At 40.7% G+C, this 22,287-nt stretch overlaps 1 protein-coding gene and 1 long non-coding RNA gene across 3 annotated transcripts in view; one reads left to right on the top strand and one right to left on the bottom strand.

Annotated features, from left to right (window-relative positions):
* tcaim (T cell activation inhibitor, mitochondrial) overlaps nucleotides 1-20,038 on the bottom strand; it is an 82,086-nt gene extending 62,048 nt beyond the window's left edge. The window contains exon 1 of one of the 2 annotated variants that reach the window (XM_036133357.1): nucleotides 19,853-20,038. The gene's annotated coding sequence lies outside the window, so the exon portion shown is untranslated. The remainder of the gene's footprint in view (nucleotides 1-19,852) is intronic. The other variant, XM_036133360.1, reaches the window with a different exon arrangement.
* Nucleotides 12,584-13,950, top strand: LOC118561338. The gene is made up of 3 exons (XR_004929969.1): nucleotides 12,584-12,616; nucleotides 13,205-13,317; nucleotides 13,485-13,950. It is a non-coding gene; the product is annotated as an uncharacterized LOC118561338 (long non-coding RNA).
* Nucleotides 20,039-22,287: the final 2,249 nt, after the last annotated feature.

The raw sequence follows: 22,287 nt of genomic DNA, 5'->3' as shown, positions 1-22,287 counted from the left end.
AATGATTTATTACTTAAATTATAATACCAAATTATAATTAATAATAATAATAAGCATATTCAATGAGATTCTGGCATAACAGTACTGAGAGGACCGCTCCAGGTGAAGGAGAGGATCTTTCCAAGAAATGGAGACGGGCACAGATTTACTTCCAGCTATTTCATTCAAATGAAAAATGGAGAACAGATAAGCAGATCATGGCTTGTCTACTAGAAAAAGGGACAAAAGAATACAGAGAGGAAAACAACAAGACAAGGGATAAGAAGAAATGGACAAAAGGTAGAAAGAATAATGTATGTCTATTCTATTCAAATTTCTGTATCTGTATAATGGGTCTGTTTTATGTGTTGTCTTCACAATTCAGAGGGCCCCATGCCTTTCTTTGCCTAGGGCCCCAAATTTCCTAAATCCACCCCTGCACAAAACACATGGAAAGGCAAAATGCTGCAAGTAGCTGAAAACTAGCTCTGTATACTGGAAGTGATCCAGAGCAATAGAGGGAGTCGACCACCAACCAATTCAAATAGGACCAGACCCAGCGGCCTTAGTAAACATTAACAGGTTGCCCAAACAAAACTTGGATAGAAGAAAGAAAAGGCATGTTTTCCTTCATGTTTACAATATTATAGAACAGCAGTATATATACATACTTAGTATTTAATTTTAATGAATTACTATTATACAATATGCACAGTCAACTAGGTTATACATACATCTAGTACTCTGTTCACATGAAAATTTAAAAATATACAATAATTATGTGTTTGACATAAAATTATTGATCCCGGGTCATTATTCAAAACAACTACAGCCCCATGTTTTCCTCCAAATCATTTAAAACGTCTTTAATCTTTGAGCTTAATGCTCATACCATCTGATTTCAGATAAAACAAAAGGATATTGGCAGGAACTGGTACACGCTGTCGTATACGCCGTGAGTATGTCCGGTGTGTATGCCCGCCATGCAAGAACTGGGACGTTTTTCAGCTTCCAAGAATTGTGTACAGATCCTTGCAACATGGGGCCGTGCATTATCCTGCTGCAACGTGAGGTAATGTTCTTGGATGTATGGCACAACAATTGGCCTCAGGATCTCGTCACAGTATCCCTGTGCATTCAAAATTCCATCAATAAAATGCACCTGTGTTCTTCATCCATAACAGACACCTGCCCATACCATAATCCCACTGCCACCATGGGCCACTCGATCCACAGCACTGACATCAGAAAACTGCTCACCTACACGATGCCACACACGCTGTCTGCCATCTGCCCTGAACAGTGTAAACCAGGATTCATCCGTGAAGAGAACACTTCTCCAACGTGCCAGACGCCAGTGAATGTGAGCATTTGCCGACTCAAGTCGGTTAAGGCGACGAACTGGATGACAAGCATGCAGATGAGCTTCCCTGAGAAATTCTTTGGTTATGTAAACCGATTGTTTCAGCAGCTGTCCGAGTGGCTAATTGCTAAAGTAGAAATTTGAGGACTTCATGGTCTCAGACGATCTTGGAGGTGAACATGCTGGATGTGGAAGTCCACCATCACAGATTCAGACTAGTTTGTGAACAATATTTGAGGGAGATGGTGATATTGTGTATGTGGAAAAAGTTTTAGATCTTTTAGTTCATCTCATAAAAAATGGGACCAAAACCAAAAGTGTTGCGTTTATATTTTTGGTAAATGTAAATACGATTTGCAAGTGTGCGTATACCGGTGGTGAAACAACGTCCCCAAAGAAATAAGTCGGTAGAAAGCCATGATTTTACCCGCAACGCTTCTCAAAATCAATGCAACAAAAACACAGAGGGAACGGAGGTCCCGACTAAGATGGCGGACTCATCTCCACAAGAGGCCACAAATGTGGTGACTGAACTGCAGGGTATCAAGAATATCCTCGAGACCCTAGCTTTCGCAGTATCGGGTGTTAAAAGAGGAGTAGACGTGGTGAACGAAACGGTGAAAAGCCTGGGTTGCAGAATTACCGAGGCAGACTCCAGAATATCAAAGTTGGAGGATGAAGAGGAAAAAATGGCCCCGGTGGTGTCAGATCTAGACAGACAGAATCACATACTGAAGGAGAAAATAACAGTTTTGAAAGGCTTCTCCCGGCAGCAAAACATATGTATCGCGGGGGTGAAAGAAGGGATGGAGGGCCGCGACTGGGATGGCTTTATGAAAATGCTGCTATCGGAGGCACTGAATATTGATGTTAACGACTAGTATGAAATTGACAGGATTCAACTTCCGGTGCGACTCCAACATGGCTGCAGCTTAGAGGGCGAGCTCCTGACCAAATGGAAATATAAAGGGTATACCTATGGAAGGGAGGGGGGAGGGGACAAAACATAGCTGTATTTGTCGATGATGTATTAATATACCTCTCACAGCCACCCACAATACCTTTACAAGCCATAATTAGGGCAATAAATTGAAACTACAATTAGGGGAGGAATTGAATCCATGGTTAGATCTGTCACTTAGTATATGGAATGAAATTATATCAAAGCATGGTTTGACAGAGCAGACTATTAAGATGGATAGCCCATGATTCAAATTTTAAACCGAATATAATGGACAAAACTGAAACTGAAGGACTGAATGGAGAAAATCCGGAAAGTGAGACTTCCTCTAACATTTGACACTTTATACATAGGAAGAGGGAATGAAAGGTTGACAACCTCAGAGGATAAATATATTTTCAGGATCATGTTGGTGGCTGGTAAGAAAGCTATAACTAGGAATTGGCTGAAAACAGAGGCCCCAACAAGGTAAGATTGGGTTGAAGTAATGCATAATATTTATACGATGGAATGGCTAACTTTTACCTTTAGATTAGAATCCGGCAAGTTTAAGAAATATTGGAAGAACGGAGTGCAATTTATACCACCAGTGAGATCAGATATCGTCATGTGACAAAATTAGGGTCGAGAACCTCTTAGTGCCACACATTTAAAGCATTCTTTTATCTTTATTGGGATATTTTCACTTTGGGTGTTTTTTCTCTCCTTTTGTTAAAAGAAAAAAATATGGGTGTGTTTGTATGGGAGTGGACATATGTAGATATATCTATGGTAGCAGTCCCTCAGACCAAAGAAGAAACGCAGAGCCTCGACGGGTACAGTTGTTCATTTACTGGATTCATAACCAATTTACACTGTGAAAACTAAACAAACATAAAATACATCTGCTTAGATACCTTTCTTTGACACAGAACATAAAAACATTTCATAAAGCACAAACTTTATAAACAAATAAAGCTCTAAACCTGTACCTAGCTCCGCTGTCCAAGGGCTGCAAGGTGTTTAGCTGTAGGCCCATAAATCTGCTGATATCGAGCCTCATCAAGTTGCATTCAAAACAAATGTGCGCTCAGTCCTAATCTCTAACAACAACATAAAAAAGGTTGCCTTCTTTCATTCTCTTGTCTGTGGGATATCAAAGCTCTGAGCACTGACTGACTGGAAGGTAGCAGAAACTTTCTTACTCTTGCTCGCAGCTTACTGCCAACTGAGTCACGGTTGGGTACACGAGGCATGGGTGATGGTTATTTCTCTTTCATCTTTTCTCACTCTTTGCACTTTCTTAATTCTCTGTCTTTCTTTATATTATTCATCTGCTCCTTTCCTGCTGACCAGGATATCACAAGCACGTCAGATGATCTTTGTATATTCTTCTGAGGATTGCACTTTTCAACTTCTCACTTTCACCTATGATGAATGTAAAGTTTGTGTCATGGAATGTGCATAGAGCAGGCACCAGGGAAAAACAGCTAAAGATCTCTAACCAGCTTACAAGATTAAAGGCAGATGTTGTCTTATTGCAAGAAACCCATAAATCAGATACAACTGTAAGTGATCTTAACTCACCTGAGTTCCCCAATGTGTTTGCTGCCTGCTATAACTCTAGACAGAGAGGAGTAGCAATTTTAATCCACAAAAACGTTAGTTTTAAAATATTAGACAAAATTATTGATCCCAAAGGTAGATTCATAATAATTAAAATATCTATTCATAACCAGAAGTTATGTATTGTTAGTGTATATGGTCCAAATGTTGATGAACCCTCATTCTTCCACAAACTCTTCCATGCACTTTCAAAACACGGGGATTGTTCTCTAATTATTGGGGGTGACCTCAACTTTGGTCTAAATGAGGAAATAGGCTGAATACAACAGGGTCTCGGCGTAGTTGGCAGTCATTAAATATAGTCAAACAATACATGAGTGATTTTGGTCTTTGCGATGCATGGCGTTCTCTTCATCCTAATAGTAAGCAATATACTTTTCTTTCAAATGTTCACCACTCGTATTCTCGTTTGGACTTTTTCTTAATCAGCAGTTCGCTGCTGTCGGACGTTTCAGATGCTGTAATTCATCCTATCGCTATTAGTGATCATGCTCCTGTTACTTTAACCCTAACAAATAAAAAAATAACCCCACAAAACAAGAGCTGGAGATTTAATACATCGTTGCTTAAAGATGAAGATTTTAATAAATTTTTCAAAGAAGAGTGGGCTTCATACTTAGAACACAATGATCTGCCAGGCACTTCAGCATCTATACTTTGGGAAGCAGGGAAAGCAGTGATGAGAGGCAAAATAATTTCATTCTCATCTCACAAAAAGAAGTTGGAAAACAAGAAGATTCAGGAATTAGAAGAAAAACTTAAGTTACTAGAAACTTCCCTGGAAGAGGGAAAGTTGGGTAAAATCCGTAAAATAAAACTAGAATTAAACCAGTACATTGAAAAGCAAAACAAATTTCTAATAGAAAAACTTCGATTAGAAAATTTTGAACATGGCAATAAGTCAGGAAGCTTCTTAGCTAATCAGTTAAAAATAAATAAAGAGAAAACGACTATATTTGCAGTTACAGATTCCAATGGGAATACATTACATGATCCAGAATGTATAAATAACACCTTCCGTGATTTCTACAAAACTTTATATACACATCACAGATAAATCCATCAGACAATGTCATCAAGCAGTTTCTGGATAAAATTACACTTCCTAAACTATCAGATAACCAAAGAACGACACTGGACTCACCGCTGACAACAGTTGAAGTTCAGGAAGCTTTAACAAGCATGCCCAATAAAAAGGCTCCAGGCCCAGATGGATTCCCTACTGAGTTTTATAAGGAGTTCTGGAGTATTCTGGCACCAACGTTTCACAGAATGTTGCAAGAAATTCAGGAAAATGGCAGATTTCCAGCTAATATGAATTCTGCCACCATCAATCTTCTGCTTAACCCAGGCAAAGATCCTACGTTGCCCACCAGCTATCGTCCCATATCCTTAATCAACGTGGATATTAAAATAATATGTAAAGCTTTTGCAAAACGATTAGATAAAGTCACTCCTTTCATAATCCACCCAGACCAAACTGGCTTTATCAGAGGAAGGCAGTCATCCACAAATACACGCAGATTACTTAATTTAATAGATTATTCCTACAGTACAAATAATAAAACTATTATAATGTCTTTAGATGCAGAAAAAGCATTTGATAGAGTAAATTGGAATTTTTTATTCGCTACTCTGCATAAATTTGGTTTTGGCAATTTTTTTTATAAATTGGTTAAAATTTTTATACAGCTCTCCTACAGCCTGTGTCAGGACAAATAATCAAACATCTTCCAGCTTTTGTCTCCAGAGGGGCACTAGGCAAGGATGCCCACTTTCCCCCTCACTTTTTGCCATTTTTATTGAACCTCTAGCAGCAACAATTAGACAAACAATGGTTATTAAAAGGTATAAAATGCATGAATATAGAGCATAAGATTAGTCTTTATGCTGATGATGTATTACTCTATCTTCAGCACTCAAACTCTTCCCTTTCTCAAGTAATTAGATTACTAGAATCCTTCTCAAAGGTTTCTGATTACTCTATAAACTGGTCTAAATCTACGGTACTGCCAATTAATTGCTCTTTCCAAAACCCCCTAGATTTACATTTGCGCTCAGGAAACATCACATATTTGGGCATCACTGTGTCGTCTAAACTTGCGGATTTAGTAAAATCTAATCACATCCCACTTTTAAAAAAGATAGAAGATGACCTGGATAGATGGAAATCGCTTCCAATTTCACTCATGGGTAGGGTAGCTTCGATTAAAATGATGGTCTTACCTAGAATTAATTACTTATTTTCAATGATCCCCAATAAACCATCATCTGACTGGTTTAAATCTCTAGACTCTTCAATCTCTAAATTTCTTTGGAAAGATAAACCGCCCCGTATCAGCTTAAAGACGCTACAGAAAACTAAAGACAGAGGGGGACTAGATCTGCCAAACTTCCATAGACTACAATATATCACTAAATGGATAAAGCATAACCCTTTAGACGAGACCTGGATAGATATAGAACAGAAAATATGCAATAATATCATGATTTCAGATTTGCCGTTTATTAGCTCAAATATAAAACGGCATACATGCTTTAAAAATATCAATATCAGCTCTACTCTGACAGCATGGTGGGAGTTTCTTAAAATGACAAAGTCGTCACTTATCCCATGCAGTCGTACACCCATCTGGAACAACCCTGACATCCTACAAAATAATAATATGATAAACTTTACATACTGGAAAAATAAAGGTATTGAATATCTGGAACATTTACTTGATGGAACCGAGTTCATCAATTTTTCCAAACTAAATATGCAATATGGCATTAGTAAAAATAAATTTTTGGAATATGAACAACTTAAATCTATAATTAGAAAAAAATTTAAGCATATTAAAGGTGGTTTACAAATTCCAAGTAATATATTAGAGTTCCTAGATTTAACCCCCCCCCAAACTACTGTCTAAATCATACAGGACACTGACTAAAATAGATGATTCAATATCTCTTCCTATTATGAAATGGGAAGAGGATCTATCAGTCAGCTTTGAACAAAACTTCTGGGCTCAGATATGTCTAAGAACTTTCAAATTGACTAGAAACACCAACTTACAGCTAATACAATACAAAATCCTTCACAGAGTACACTACACACGACAAAGATTATTCAAGATGGGTCTGGCACAATCTAATATCTGTCCACACTGCATAGGCAATCATCCTGATAATTATATTCATGCATTATGGTTATGCACACCAGTCCAGAGGTTCTGGACACAGATATGTAAGGACTTATCAAAGTGCTTGAGCTGTGAAATTACACCTTCCCCATCAGTTTGCTTGCTTGGTAATTTTGAGGAAAGGGGCTGACGCCTCTGCTCTCCTCAGGAAGGGATGGGGGGCAGGGGTGGCTAGGGTAAGGTCGGGGTGGGAGGGGGTTTATTAGGTATATAGTGGGTGGGGGGGGGGCCTCTGGTCGGGTGGCCCGTATGGATCGTGTCGGCCCCCCCTCTTTGGGGGGCCTGGTCCGGGGGGCACCTGGTCCGGGGGCGGGGCCGGGGGTCAGGCACAGGCAGTCGTATTGTTGAATTGTGGTGACCCCCCCACTTGGGATTTTTGGATGTGAATGCTATGTGGGAATGTGTGTACAGCGTCCCTTTTTTTTTGTGTCTGTGTGTGGCGAGTGGGGCACAAGGGAGGGATGGTGTGAATGAGTTTTTTTTTTTTTTCCCCCAGGTTCGGGTCCGGTCCGCTCCCTCTCCCAAGATCATCTCAAGTGTCCGATAGGTGCGGAGCCCATCCCCCCACGTCCTGCCCTCCTCCGCTGCGTTGGCGGGCGCCTTGGCCCTCTGGCGCGTTGACGGTCCTCGGGTTTGGGGCGGGTTCCCGGGTGGGCGCCGGCCCATTCCCGGCGGTGGCTTCACGGGGCCTGGCCCCCCGGGGGGCGGCCGGGGCCCCTGCCGCGGGGGCGGGGCGCCCCTGGGGCCTCTGGCCCCCAGGGCCCATGGCCAGGACCACTTCAGCGCGGCCGGCTGCCGGCGGAGCCCACGGGCTCGTCCCCGCGGCTCTTGGGGGCGTCGGCATTGCGGTGGCTGGGGGATTTCCTCGGGGGTTGTCTCTCCTCTTTCCTCGGGGGGGGGGGGGGTTGCAGATTTCCTGTGAAGGCCCCTCTCGGCCGCACTGCTTTGGGGGCCCCTTTGGGACTCCTGCCTCTGTGCTCGGGGAAGGTGGGTCTTCGGTTCTCCACAATCACTATCGAACTATTTCCTTCTGGATAAATTTTCACCTAAACTAGTGCTCTCTCACAAACTCCCACAGGTGCTGGGTCCCAGGTATTAAATGTTCACTTATATACAGAAAGGCTATAATTTATTTATTTACTTTCTTTTACTTTCTTTTTTAGGTATCACATTACACATGTCAGCTTAAATAATAATACATATGATTTAGCAATGGTATCAAGGTGTTACACGATTGTATCTGTTGCTTTATGTCTGTTGGTTGTGCTGTTCTTTTTGCATCTCTCTTTCCAGGTGATGGAGCAGACGGAGAACGTTTTATCACTCTCTTCCTTTTGTCTCTTCTTTCTTTCACCTCTTTCTTTTTTTTTCTCTTCTTGTTTTTCTTTTACTCTCCTACTTTCCCATTGTAGTGTCCATATAATTTGAAATTCTCCCTGCAGGAATCACAATAAAGCTATTTACACGCACAAATCAAGCGAAGCATTATGGCGAAAGCTGTTTCTGATCTGTCGAGCTCTATTTGGCATTAAGATATCAATTGTTATTGCCACATTGGTAGACAGGACACTGGGGGAAAAAAAAAAAAAAAAAAAAAAAAAAAAAAAAAAAAAAAACAGAGCACTTTGCTCTCAGACTCTAAAAGTAGAATGGGAGGCAGATCGTTTAGCTATCAGGCTCCTCTCCTGTAGAACCAACTCCCAGTTTTGGTCCGTAATGCAGACACCCTGTCTACTTTTAGGACTAAGCTTAAAACTTTCCTTTTTGACAAAGCTTATAGTTAGAGTAGCTCATGTTACCCTGAGCTACCTCTATAGTTATAATAATAATTAAACTTTATTGAACTTTATTGATCTCACAATGGAGAAATTCGCTTCTGTATCTTAACCCATCCCCTTGGGGAGCAGTGGGCTGCCACTGTGCGGCACCTGGGGAGCAATCAGGGGTTAAGGGTCTTGCTCAGGGACCCAGAGTTGCAGTCTGTGGGAGTTGAACTCAGAACATCTGAGGCTCAAGCTCAATGCTCTACAAAGCTGCGTTGTGTCTCTTCTCTGTCTTTTGTAACCCCCAGTCGGTCAAGGCAGATGACCGTTCATACTGAGCCCGGTTCTGCTGGAGGTTTTTCCTTCACGTTAAAGGGGAGTTTTTCTTTCTGCTGTCACTTCATGTTTGCTCAGTATGAGGGATTGCTGCAAAGCCATGGACAATGCAGACGACTCTCTCTGTGGCTCTACGCTTTTTCAGGAGAGAATGCTGCTTGTCAAGTCTTTGATGCAATCAACTGGTTCCCTTATATAGAATCTTTTTTGACCAATCTGTATAATCTGACTTAATCTGTATAATCTGATTGATTTTGACATTGTAAACTGCCTTTAGAGTACACGTTTCATGATTTGGCACTATATAAATAAGAATTTAAATGAATTGAACAAGAATAAGTTTGTCAGCTTTCAAGCATGATTTGTATATCTGTTCAACTTAACCCTTTATCGCCATTTGTATCATATTTGCTACATAGGTTTCTAGGGACTCTTTTCTTTGAACGTGAGCAATATTTACCTCAACAACCTGTTGGATATAATTTGATACATGTATTCTGCACCCTACTGGATTATCGTTGCACTGCAGGCAGTGGAACGGCTTTTTTTTCCCTTTTCAAAATGTCTGTTCACGTGAGCTGGGTCGCATGCGATTTGCAGGAAAGTTTTTTCCAGTTTTAGGGGGGTTAAGGTAACAATAACCAAAACATTCTTATTCAGTTTTTTAGATTAATGCTTTATGTTTTGAGACATTGCCCAATTACCCAGAAAAATTATTTATATCACAGTTAAACCGTTTTAAAATTTGTGTATCATATTTGATACAGCAGGTATATAAGTTACGTTATCACTGAACAGTCATGCAACATTTTTGTAACGTAATGTATGTCCTTCCTGCCTCAATTCAGCCACATACAATTTTTTAATCAATAGTTATTATTAAATGCCATTTCAATACATTTTGGATTCTTTCACCATGACAATAATTCTAAAACCATACTCTTTGGGTTTTGAGCAGCAGTTTATGTAATTTTAGATGTCAAAAGAATTGAGGAAGAAGAGAGAAAAAGAAACTACTGGGAAAATGTCATCAACATGATATTGGATGGCAATTAAAGTGACATAAAGCAGCTAGCAGAAGATGATGAGGATGATGATGACTGGACTTCCAGTCCTCATGCAAAATAAATGGCTGTAAAGAGTTGTAGGTTAAAAAGAACCAAAGAAAAAACTGCCTGAAATGTTCTTTAGTTTCTAGATGTTATGGGCAAGATTTGTTTTTTTATATATATATAAGTTATATTGTTGTGAGCCAATAGTTCTAACAAAAGCCTACCGTATCAAATGTGATACAAAAATAATATAAAAATAAGGATATGGCAAAAAAAAAAATTGGATTTTGTTTTCAGGCTTAACAAACATAAACATTCTAAAAAATTAGAATTGTCTGACTATTTCTTGATGGGTCAGGCTTTAAAGGGTTAAACATATTTGGAAACCAAAGACCTAAGACTACTTACACTGAGCTATATTATACACTGGAGTGCTAATCGCCCGCTGTTAGAACGAGTCGCTTTGAAGTCACCAGCCGCCATATGGGTACTCCCTATTTTCCCCCAGTAACTAGGGAATATGTGCGCTATAGCATCAAATAACGAGGATTTTCTCATCTTCAGGGGGGGGCTTAAAACTTTTAAAATGTCAAATGCCATATACTTTTATGTTATGTTCTAAAACTATCAAGTAATGAGAAAGTCATGTGCTGAAATATTTTGCATTTTATTTATTTTTATATATACATACATACATACATATATATATATACACACACATATATACATATACACACTTATATATACACATATATATATTTAATATGAATAACATGTAAAATATTTCAGCACCTAATTTCCTAGTAGTTGATAGTGTTAGTACATCCACTCACTGTAGAATTACCTGTGAAACGTTTTCACACAGCCAGAAAACTGCTAGTTATTGCAAGCAAATCCTATGGGATTGTGTGAGAGTAGGGAGTAGCAAGATGGCGGCAGGTGACTTCAGTTTTTCGGCAAAATCAGCACTCCAGTGTATTATATAGCTCAGTGGGTAAGCACCTCGTTTTATATCTCTCCAGATAAATGTTAAAAACTTGGTTGTCAGCGAGCATACACAACTTCTCGTTTCTCATTACCGAAACAGCAAGTTTTTAATGTTTAAAAAAAATGGAAAATTTTATTTTGTTTTGGGACTTTTTAAGGTTTTTAAAGTCTAAATACAAAAAGCTAGCAAAAGTTTAGCCTAGCATCATGGTGGGCCCAGAGAGGCCCCAGAAGGTCAAGGTCACTCAGGCTCTGCAACAGCTTTCTCATACACCGCAACAATTAAAAGCCTGTTGCGGTGGAGAGATTCACTGTTGCGGTAATGAGAAATGAATGTTTTAAGTGATATGAACTTATATTTATTATTTATTTATATTATTTATTATTATTTATATAATTACTCGTTATTTATTTACTTATTATTTATTTATTAATTTACTTGATATATAGTATAGTGTCATGGTTTTGGTTTTTGTCTGCCTTTAGTGTGCAATTCACTCAGCCCTCCCTCGCTCTGCTCCAGACACTAATTAGCCTTAACTCCCCGTCACCTGTCAGGCAGCAATTAACCTGATCTGCCATCACCTGTTTCCACCGCTTTATAAGACTCACCTCTTTCTGTTCCCGTCGCCGGTCCATAGCGTTCACTCCCGCTCAGTCTCTGCCAGTATTCTTGTCAGCTCCGTTTTGTTACCGTCAGCCTGAAGACTCCTTTCAACCTGGTTTTTGTTACAGTCAGCCCATAGACTTTCCGTCAGTTTGTTTTTCTCCAGAACACGGCGCAGACGTTCAGCTCTCCGGCGCTCGGCTCAGACGTTCTGCTCTCCAGTGCACGGCTCTGATGTTCAGCTTTCCACTGCACGGCTCAGACGTTCTGCTCTCCAGTGCACGGCTCAGACGTTCTGCTCTCCAGTGCACGGCTCAGACGTTCTGCTCTCCAGTGCACGGCTCAGACGTTCTGCTCTCCAGTGCACGGCTCAGACGTTCTGCTCTCCAGTGCACGGCTCAGACGTTCTGCTCTCCAGTGCACGGCTCTGACGTTCTGCTCTCCAGTGCACGGCTCTGACGTTCTGCTCTCCAGTGCACGGCTCAGACGTTCTGTTCTCCAGTGCACGGCTCAGACGTTCTGTTCTCCAGTGCACGGCTCAGACGTTCTGTTCTCCAGTGCACGGCTCTGACGTTCAGCTCTCCAGTGCACGGCTCTGACGTTCTGCTCTCCACTGCACGGTTCAGACGTTCTGCTCTCCACTGCACGGTTCAGACGTTCTGCTCTCCAGTGCTCGGCTCAGATGTTTTGCTCTCCAGTGCTCGGCTCGGATGCTCTGCTCTCCAGTGTTCGGCTCAGAGGTTCTGCTCTCAAGTCCACGGCTCCAGAGTTCCTCCCGGTCAGTCTCTCCACACGCCTCCTGCCGGCCAGCTTCTACACCCTACACCTCCGTCTGTTGAAAGACTCTGGTCTCGTCATCCATCTTCCACACCATTCAAATAAACTCACTCATAAGAACTGACTGTGTGTGCGTGCTGTGTCCGGGTTCATCCCAGAAAAATATCCTAACATATAGTATATAGTATATTGTATATTATAGTATCAGTCATAGTTTATTTATGCATTTATTTATATATAAAATATTTATTTATTTACACACGTATATATCATCAATACTTAACAGTTTTTTTTTTTAATCGTATTTGGAAATTATATGGGTGCCGCTGTGGTCCTTTGTAATTGAGCACTGACCTGCTATATAAATCCGTTTATTATATGAATTTTCATAATTTCATGTCATTGCATTGTATCATGTCATTTTGAGATAAGTTTAATATACATTGCATAATAGAATGTGTGGTTCAATGTAACAATTCTATGATATGGCTATCCATATAAGCTCTCTTTGTAAATAGTAAAGTAATATTTTTACCTTTTACATTTTAAAATCAACTGTAATATGCTATGTCATTTCATTTCCTAACAGACAGGAATCTGTTCTGAATAAAAAGGCATCCGCAAAGGCTAGGCTGGCTAAGTTCAGAGAGAAAATCTACAGCAATCCTGAGCTACTTGAGGAGTACAGACGGACAGAGAGAGGTTCGGGGTGACAGGGAGATAATAGGGACACACACACACACACACACACCCATGCGCTCACACATGGAAACACAATGAAGTCCAAATATAAATAACAATGGTTGTGCACATAACTTTCATTTGTGTAATGACTGTTCAGTAACACAAATCTTGGGTTCTTCTTTCAGGTATCACAAACGTAAGGAGAGTGGTAAAGTGAAGACTGTCAAGGACCTTACGAAAAGAGAGCATGAGAAAAAAAAACTCAAGTGGAGACAATATTCAGCGCAAAGCTACAAGAACAAAAATCAAACCCAATGTGTTCTCAATCTCACTCCAGATTCTTCTGTGAGTGAATTAAGTGATTCTTCAGCAATAGCTGAAGTAAATAAGCCAACACCTGAGGATCACGTATCAATACAAGACGATGTACCAACACCACCACTGCAGTCATCAACCCCAAAGGGAAGCACAATCAGAAAGAAATCAAAAGTTATCAACAGATTGAGGACCAAACTGAGACAGGCAGAAGAGGAATTGAAAAAAAAACAGAAAAGAAATGCAGAATCTCAACAAGAAATTTAGGAGAGTTCAAGCACAAAGGGTGACTGTGACCAAGCAGATTGCCACGACCACAAAAAAAAAAAAAAAAAAGTCAGGCAGCAGAAAGGTGGCATTTCGCTCAACAAGAGGAAAGGCCTGTTGAAAATGGTACATTCTTTCCTCCATAGGGATGATGTATCTACTGTGGTCAACGGAAAATCTGGGGAGATCCGGCGGAGAGGAGTGATCCATAGGAAAAGGCACTTGTGTGACACAATGGCTAACCTGCACAAGAAGTTTTGTGGTAAAAACCTGCATCAAAATGTGTCTAATGCACATTTCTTTAAGCTTAGACCGGATTGTCAGGCCAAAAGTTGCTGACAGGGATACATGTGCATGCAAGCTGCATGAAAATTTCCATTTCAAAATAAAAAAGTTACACCAGCTTGGAGTTTTGGAATCATCATGAGCAGGTGATGTCGTACAGTCAGTTGTGTGCAACACCAACAACATTGACTGTATGTACAATCTTTGTGAGGCCTGCAAAGACAGAGTGATTCCAACAGCACTTGATGTGGAGAACAAGGGCAACATAATCACCTGGCAGGAGTGGGTGACAAGGTCTATCACAGTGGAGAGGACTAGGAAAGCTGCAACCAGGGAGAAAGAAGTGAAGAATACCGCACTTGAAACCCGAAGTACTTCCATTGAGAGGTTGGTAGCTCTTACCATGAAACAGCTCCCCAACTTTGCCGCACATATCTTCAACATCAGGCACCAGTTTTCCGCTCTCAAGACGATGAAGGATAGCATCCATGATGATGATGTGATGGTCCATATCAATTACAGCGAAAATTGGAGCTGCAAGTATGCGCGGGAAGTGAAGGATACCCATTTCGGAGGTGGGAACCAGCAGGTAACCCTCCACACTGGTGTGTTCTACAACAGTAAAGGCAGGGTGGAAGCCTTTGCATCATTGTCTGCCAGCCTCCAGCACAATGCAACAGCAACATGGGCCTACATGGAACCTGTTTTGAGGTACATCCGCCAACAACACCCCAATGTATGCAACATACATTTTGTTTCTGATGGCCCAACATCCCAATACAGAAACAGAAATTCATTCTTCTTGGCCTCCACTGTACCATTCCTCCATGGATTTAAATACGTGACATGGAACTTCACAGAGGCGTCTCATGGTAAAGGAGCCCCAGATGGCATGGGGGCAGCCTTAAAAAACCTGGCAGACCGAATAGTGGCATACGGCCAAAGCATCCCAGATGCAGATACTCTGTTTCAGCAGCTGACCCTGAAGACCTCGGTAACTCTATTCCAGGTGTGTGTGTGTAACTATGTTCTAGGCTATATTGCACATTGTAGATTGTTTGGTTGAACACCATTTCAATCTTCTGTGAAATGCCTGTGACTTAAGAAACTGATAATGAAGTTCACTGTGACTGACAGGTGTCTGAGGACAAAATTAAAGAGAGGGGTGAATTGCTTCCTCCACACCTTAAGCCAGTCCCAGGGACAATGAAAATCCACCAAGTAGGTCAAAATTAATATATTTAAGTGCTCACATAAGTCACACTAGCCACATAGTGTAAGTTAGTACATTCAAGATATCATTATGTTGCCATCCTAATCACATTTCCATAAATTAGTAAATCAGTAGATAAATTACTAAAACTGTTTTTGTTAATCTATACAACAGCTGATGTCCACCACTCCTGGGGTAGTTCACACAAGGGAAGTGTCATGTTTCTGTCAGAAAAATTGTGAGTGCTTCTCTCCATCACGCCATGCATTTGCGGAGGAAGACGACGTTTCCACAAAGCCACCAGAGGCTTCCATAGAGGTTGGCCAGTGGGTCCTTGTGGAATACGTTGCAGATCTGTTCCCCGGTGTAGTTACACAGGTAAAAAAATATTTCAAGGCATTACTTTCAGGTGAAACTACATTGTCAGGCTTGTTTAGTCGCCAAGTTTAAAATGAGTGCTGGAGAGGCAAGTTGATGGCACTCTCTTAAAATTATTTTTTCTAAAATATAGATTGCAGATGACCAGTATGAGGTGGACACTATGCGCTGGGGAAAACCGATTTTATGTGCCATCAATTAAGTTTTCTGGGGAAAAGGTGTGGTACTACCGCCACAACATCAAAGACCAAATTCCCGAGCCTCTGCCAGTCACTTCCTCTGCGAGGCATTTTTGTGTTTTGCCTGAAATTTGGGCTAAACACAAGCTGTGCACCTGATGCATATTGTGATGTATGAGATGAGATGAGCACAATGAGATGTTGTAATGATCATTTTGTATGTAAACATTCCATTTCGATTTATATCTACATTGATGTGTATTGTTTTCATGAATTTAGTGTTTCACAGTTGTGTAATGAGATGTATTGATTATATTGTATTTAAAAACATTCCTTTTCCATTTATTTCTACATTTATGCTTATATTTTTAATGAATTTATGTCTGAGGTACTGAGGCGCAGTATGCTGGAATGTGTTTTATTAAAATACACAGTTCAAAATGGGATATTTTAATTCTTTCTGAGAATAATTTTCAACAGAAAATGCCACATTTACTTCTCTATACAAAACTCTAAAGGTAAATCTCAAGAATTTGTTATATATTCCCAGCATTCACACTCTGTGTTTGTTGTGTAAAGTGTTATGGTGAATTAAGTAGGAATCTCATTACCGAAATTTTGACACTCATTTCCGAAACACCTTTCTCTTTACCGCAACACAGGTTTATTTACTTATTATTTTGCTGTTGTAAAATGTTGCTTGTAAAAAATATTCGGACTCACCTGTTCTTGTCTACATACCTTTGAATGCCTCTTTGTTGCCTCTTGTCACTCTCTGGTTTATTAGCTTTATAAATGATCCTCCAACAAAATATTCATTTTAAATTTAACGGACTTAGTTTACTTTTAATATTTCTATAAAAGCAGATTTTTTACAAAAAATGTTTTTTAAATAATCTGGTCGAAACCGAAAGCACTTAACGTTAATTAAGAATTAAAACTATAGCCAAGTGTAAAAAAGGAGAGCATATTAACATGTTTAGAGTCCTTCTTGTTCCATTTAATTAGGCAATATTTCCAGCATCAATATTAAAAGCGAGCTAATTATTCATTCCCAATTAAACTCCAGCGCTCTCATCAGACATTAAAGTTATCAAAAAACTATCCCATTATATAGCTTCACTTTATTATCAACTTTTAACTTAATCTTAGTGATGAATGAGCACTGAAATAAACCCAATAATAACCATTAGATATCATCGGTATGAATTGCTGCGGTAGATTCAAAACAGTCTAACCCTCTCACCCTAACTACCTGAACCTGCTCATCTAGCACTGTACCATTCAAAGCCACTCTGTACTGCCCACCACCGCAAGTAAATTCCCAACCAATGGGAAACGCAGTATAATGATGTATGTTTTATTACCATTTGTCGCAGATTTTTAAAAAGTTGTCAATGTTTGCAAACAGGGCATGGAAGCTAAAGCCACCCCAGGAGGCATTTCCTTCCTTCTTTCTAGGCAGGTGGAAATACAAACCATGCACAGATAAACTGAGTAGAGAATAGTGGAAATGGACGAGCTAAACAGAGTAGGGTTGGTGGAACGCCGACTACTATGTAATGTCATTTTGAACATGGACTCCTAATGTCATTTTTTTTCCCATAAAATCCCTAAAATTGCCATACTGGGCAATGCAGCAGAATCGGCAGCTAGTGATCAGATGCTAACTTCAGTGCAACAAATTACACCAGAAACAGATATAACTTCAAAGATTGATCTACATGAGTTGGGTCATGGTTGTCTCAGCTACACTTCAGGTGGGCGTTTCGAAGAGAACTCAGATAAATATAATAGCAATACGCCTTTATGTTTGGACAGTGCCGGCACTCCGCCCACGTGCACCGCGCACTGCATGTAGGGACCAAGTGCCTGTAGTGACACCAAACAAATCTGTGAGTTGATAAATAGAAAGCGGCTTAATTTTTATGCGTGATCAACACACATGCTTACATACTTTTTGGACCTAGTCTGCACTGTAGTTGGAACCCTATTTTGTTTTATGTTTGAGGTGTTTGCTTTTCCCGTTCCTTTAAAAGTCAAGGAGACAGCTCCACTCTGTGAATATGTGAAGGGCATGTAAAGGTTGCCTCAACTCTGTGACGGATATGTCCACTAATAGCACTCAGACTGAAATGATGGCTTCTTTGATCCCTCTTTTAAACCACCATGATGTCCAGATTTTGGACAGGGAGAACAGAGAATTTGAAAGAGGGTGAAAAAAGCCATTTTGGTCAAAAAAGAAAAGCCATCACTAAACAGAGGGGAGGATTGCGTTTCCAACTCCCCAGTATTTACAACTCGGTCCTCCAACACATTCCAAAGAGATTACAGTCTCGTCATGATTCAGGTGACCAGGTACTGTACTCACACCAAGCAATAGCTTCTGACAACCCAGGACAGTGACAGATGGGTCACTGATTTGCATCTGACTTGCGCCTTGGAGGCGCCTTGGAGGACGGCATCCATTCCCTTAAAAACAGCAGCAGGTAAAAACTGCAAGTTGCTCAAGCCCCAGCCACCAGAATTGACAAAGACTCCTGAATAGGTGGCGAAATGGTTTCAGAAAGAACTGATTGACAGTCCAGTTGTCTCAGAATTAAGCCTGTTTGCTGTGATTTTTGTCTATTCCTATGTATGTAATGTTTATCTGTTCATGTACAGCACTTTGAATCTTCTTGTTACTGAAAAGTGCTAAATAAATAAACTTGCCTTTACGGGGAAGGAGCTATAAGGTATCCCACAATCCTTTGTGTGACATGCAATCAAAATGTCCAGAGAGAAGAGAGCATGCACTTTGTAGGTAATTTTCAGAAAGCTGTAGGCCCAAATTTGACTTGCATCATCCATGTACGTTTTCGTCACGTAATGGTATTGAAGTTAAAGGCTGTCCGAAATGGGCAAAGCAGTCCGAAGCTCCTTTCCTCCCCACAATAGTATTCTTACTGCTGACCCCACCAAAGGCCAAGAAATAGGAGCTATTATTAAGGGTATTTGGATGGAGCCCCTGTACCATGTCTCTTAACCAGTGCACTCAGAGCAGCTGTGTGCCACAGCGTCCCTAAGTAGTGACTGAGAGAGAGCAAAATGGAAAGAACCTGTGGAATTTTTACTGTTAAAGATAAAAAAAAACATAAAGCACCATTTCATGTTAAATTTGAAGCAATAGCAAACTTTGATCAAATAAAAAACATTAATTATAAGTGCAAAAACAACAAAGACATGAGAAACGATCCCATGTTGAGCCTTTTAAATCTGTCCTAATTCAAAATTATTTACTGTCAACAGCAGTGTTAAACTCTGTTAATCTAAAATAACATGTAGAAGTTCTGCAGACTTTGAGGATTTTTGGTTTTGATATACTTCTGCTCATGAATCTTCCTCAGGAAAGCAAAACTATATTACACCCACTCCCCCACTTTTGCATTTTATTCATTGTACTCTCCCCCACCTTGTTTTAATCTCACTTAAAATTAGTTGTCTGTTACTTTTCACCAATTGGATAGGTAAAACCTTAGTTTAATTGCTCCTCTTACTTGTTGCCACTGTTTCCAAAACATTTAAATTTAAAAGCTATCTTGGTAATAAAGAGAAACGCATTGATAAATACTGTGTTGTTCTTTTTCTGCGGGTGTGTATGTGTGGGACGGGGGCGCCCAAATGGCCAGCTCCGCCAATGCGTTCGGGTAAGACACCAACGTTTTGCAGTTCATCTATTTTTACTGTTTTCATCAGACATTAAAGAAGCCAGCCAGATACAAATGTCCATGGAAAACAGCTGCTCCACAAATAGATTCTCTCCAATTCATCTTAAACCCAGCTGATCCCAAAAGCTGACCTTAATCAGTGTGTCTTTTGGTATTGCCTTAACTAGCTAAAATTAACACTATCAGCTTATTTAACAACGGGTACATACCTGAAAGTGACAGCACCTAAAAAAAAACATAGCCTCGTTCCTTCGGCCTTTTTATATCTTTCAATGTTTGTTGCAGATCATGCATATAACATTAACTGCAGCTATACAACTACAAACAAAGCACAAATCAAGCAACTCTTCTTCGTCTTCTTCTTCTTCTTCTTCTTCTTCTTGGGTTTATTGACGAAACTTTCTGTGTGCATTACCGCCACCACCTGTTGAGGAGTTTAGGTCAAAACGTTAATTACCTCGTGTGGGAAGAAGTGTGAGTGAATGAGCGAGCGGAAGAGAGAGAGAGAGCATGAGCTAAATCTGTTTGAGTGCTTTTATATATATTATTTTCACTGGGTGCATGTAAATAGTGTGTATATAGTAGTGTTTTTTGCTTGTTTTGTTTTGTTTGTTTTTACCCGGCGGAAGGTCAGCATCTTTGACTGCCATGTTGGTGGGTGGGGTTTCGGGTACCTTCTCCACGCTGACACTGAGGAGTTATCAAGGAGGGAGCTGGATCTCCGTGCAGCGTGGAGGACCCGTGTTTGGCAGTGGGTGAGGTGATTGGGCACAGTGCCATCAAGTCTGCAGCCCGTATGAACGGAGCTGCAGTTCTGTTTGTGGAGAAGGTGGAGCAGGCGCACCTGTTGGTTGAGTCGGGCAATCTCGGTAAACGGCTCTGTCAAGCCAGCCGCTACTTCGAAAGCCAGCCTGAGGCCACTTTTCACAATAAAAGCTAAATATTATGACGGGTATCAACCTTTTTGATACATATATCGACTTCCGTTTGTTGATATAATTTTTACTGCTTTATGTAATATTTTTTTATTATTCAGGTCTGCTGGTGAATATGGAAATATATTTTTTTGGCACTCTCATTAGCCTCAGTAACAACAAAAATTTTTTTTACCAGGTGACTACTTTAACTTACAGATGACAGATGATCTCCAGATGTTACTCATCAAAGTCCATCTACATTTTGTGGAATTTCAAATAAAAGCCCTCCAAAATTTCTACGTCGTCACTTTGACCTATAGCCGTGGGCCAGAATCTGTAGGATGACTTTTCATATGAACTGTCAGGGGGCAACTTTTTTCCACCGGGATAAGTTGCTACAATAGCAGTGATCTCAAACACCAATGTTCCCACGTTTTAACTTGCACATTGATAAGTTAAAGCCGATAAAAAATCTAAACTGTTGCGCTCCGGTCCAAGAGGTCATGTGATTCGATTTTTGCTGCTCAGCCAATCAGATCGCTGTATTGTCAGCTGAGCGAGTTCAACGAGTTCATCATGGCTGCGCCCTTAATGGGTTGTAAACATTTGTTTCCAGACGAAGAAAGCCCAATAATAGCATTTTCTGGCGCCAATTGGCAAAGATCTTTACGGCAAGGAAAAGAAATAGCCCAGACCATCCATTAATTTCTAACGCGCTTATCACTACTGGGATCGTGAGGGGTGCCGGTGTCCATCTCCAGCTGTCAATGGGCGAGAGGCGGGGTACAACCTGGACAGGTCGCCAGTTCATCGCAGGGCAGAAATAGCCCCAGTCTTTTGCCCAATTTACTGTGATATCACTGCTATGTGTAGCAACTTATCCAAGTGCAAGAAAGTTGCCCCCTGACAGTTCACACGAAACTTCTTAAGGGAGACGTCCTACAGATTCAGGCCCACGGACTATAAGTTTCTGTCAATGTAGCTGTTAAACCTTACATTTTCAGCGAATCATTTTGATTCAGCTAGGCAATAGAACGCCTCCAGATAAGTCTCAACAAATTTCATGCACGTCTGATGTGGAATTTCAAAATAAAAGCCCCTAAATATATATATACATGTATGTATATATATATACTGGGTGCGATTTGCTGGGGGGGATCCCCCCCCCCCTGGTTGTGATGTCCCCCCCTCTGGTCAATCATGTTTTTATTCCTGGGGGGGATACATTCCTCTAGGGCTGGGCGATAATTCAATTCAATAACAATATATATCGATCGATAGACGTGTGGCGCGATAGGAAAAAATAGGGTACATAAAAACTTCGATAGACAGTTTTACTTCCTTGCTACAGTCGGCACGCCGTCACTAAGCTCCGCCCTCTCAACCACAACACAGAGCATGTGAACATGTTGCAGCAGGACGGCGGAGGAACAGTCCCAAAACGGGGTTTTATAGTTCGCCAGCCTGATAGAAATAACCACAGGTGATTTGTAAAACTTGCAAGGAACCGGTAAAAGCAGAGTCTGGTAACACAACCCACCAGTATTCATCAAGTAAGCGCTCACACCCCGCAGCAGCGCGAGCTGTGCACCCAGTGCGGCTCCGCGTCGTCGGAATTTTCTGGAACTTCCTTCCAAAACAAAGCGTCCAAGCGGCATAAGGACATAAAGCAATGCAGTAACATGCTTCATAGTGGATGGAGTATCTGCTGTTTCTCTGCAGCTGAA

This window comes from Fundulus heteroclitus, unplaced genomic scaffold, assembly GCF_011125445.2.
Source record: "Fundulus heteroclitus isolate FHET01 unplaced genomic scaffold, MU-UCD_Fhet_4.1 scaffold_61, whole genome shotgun sequence".
NCBI lineage: Eukaryota > Metazoa > Chordata > Actinopteri > Cyprinodontiformes > Fundulidae > Fundulus > Fundulus heteroclitus.
Note: the sequence above shows the minus strand (reverse complement) of the source record. Positions and strands in the feature narration are given on the sequence as shown.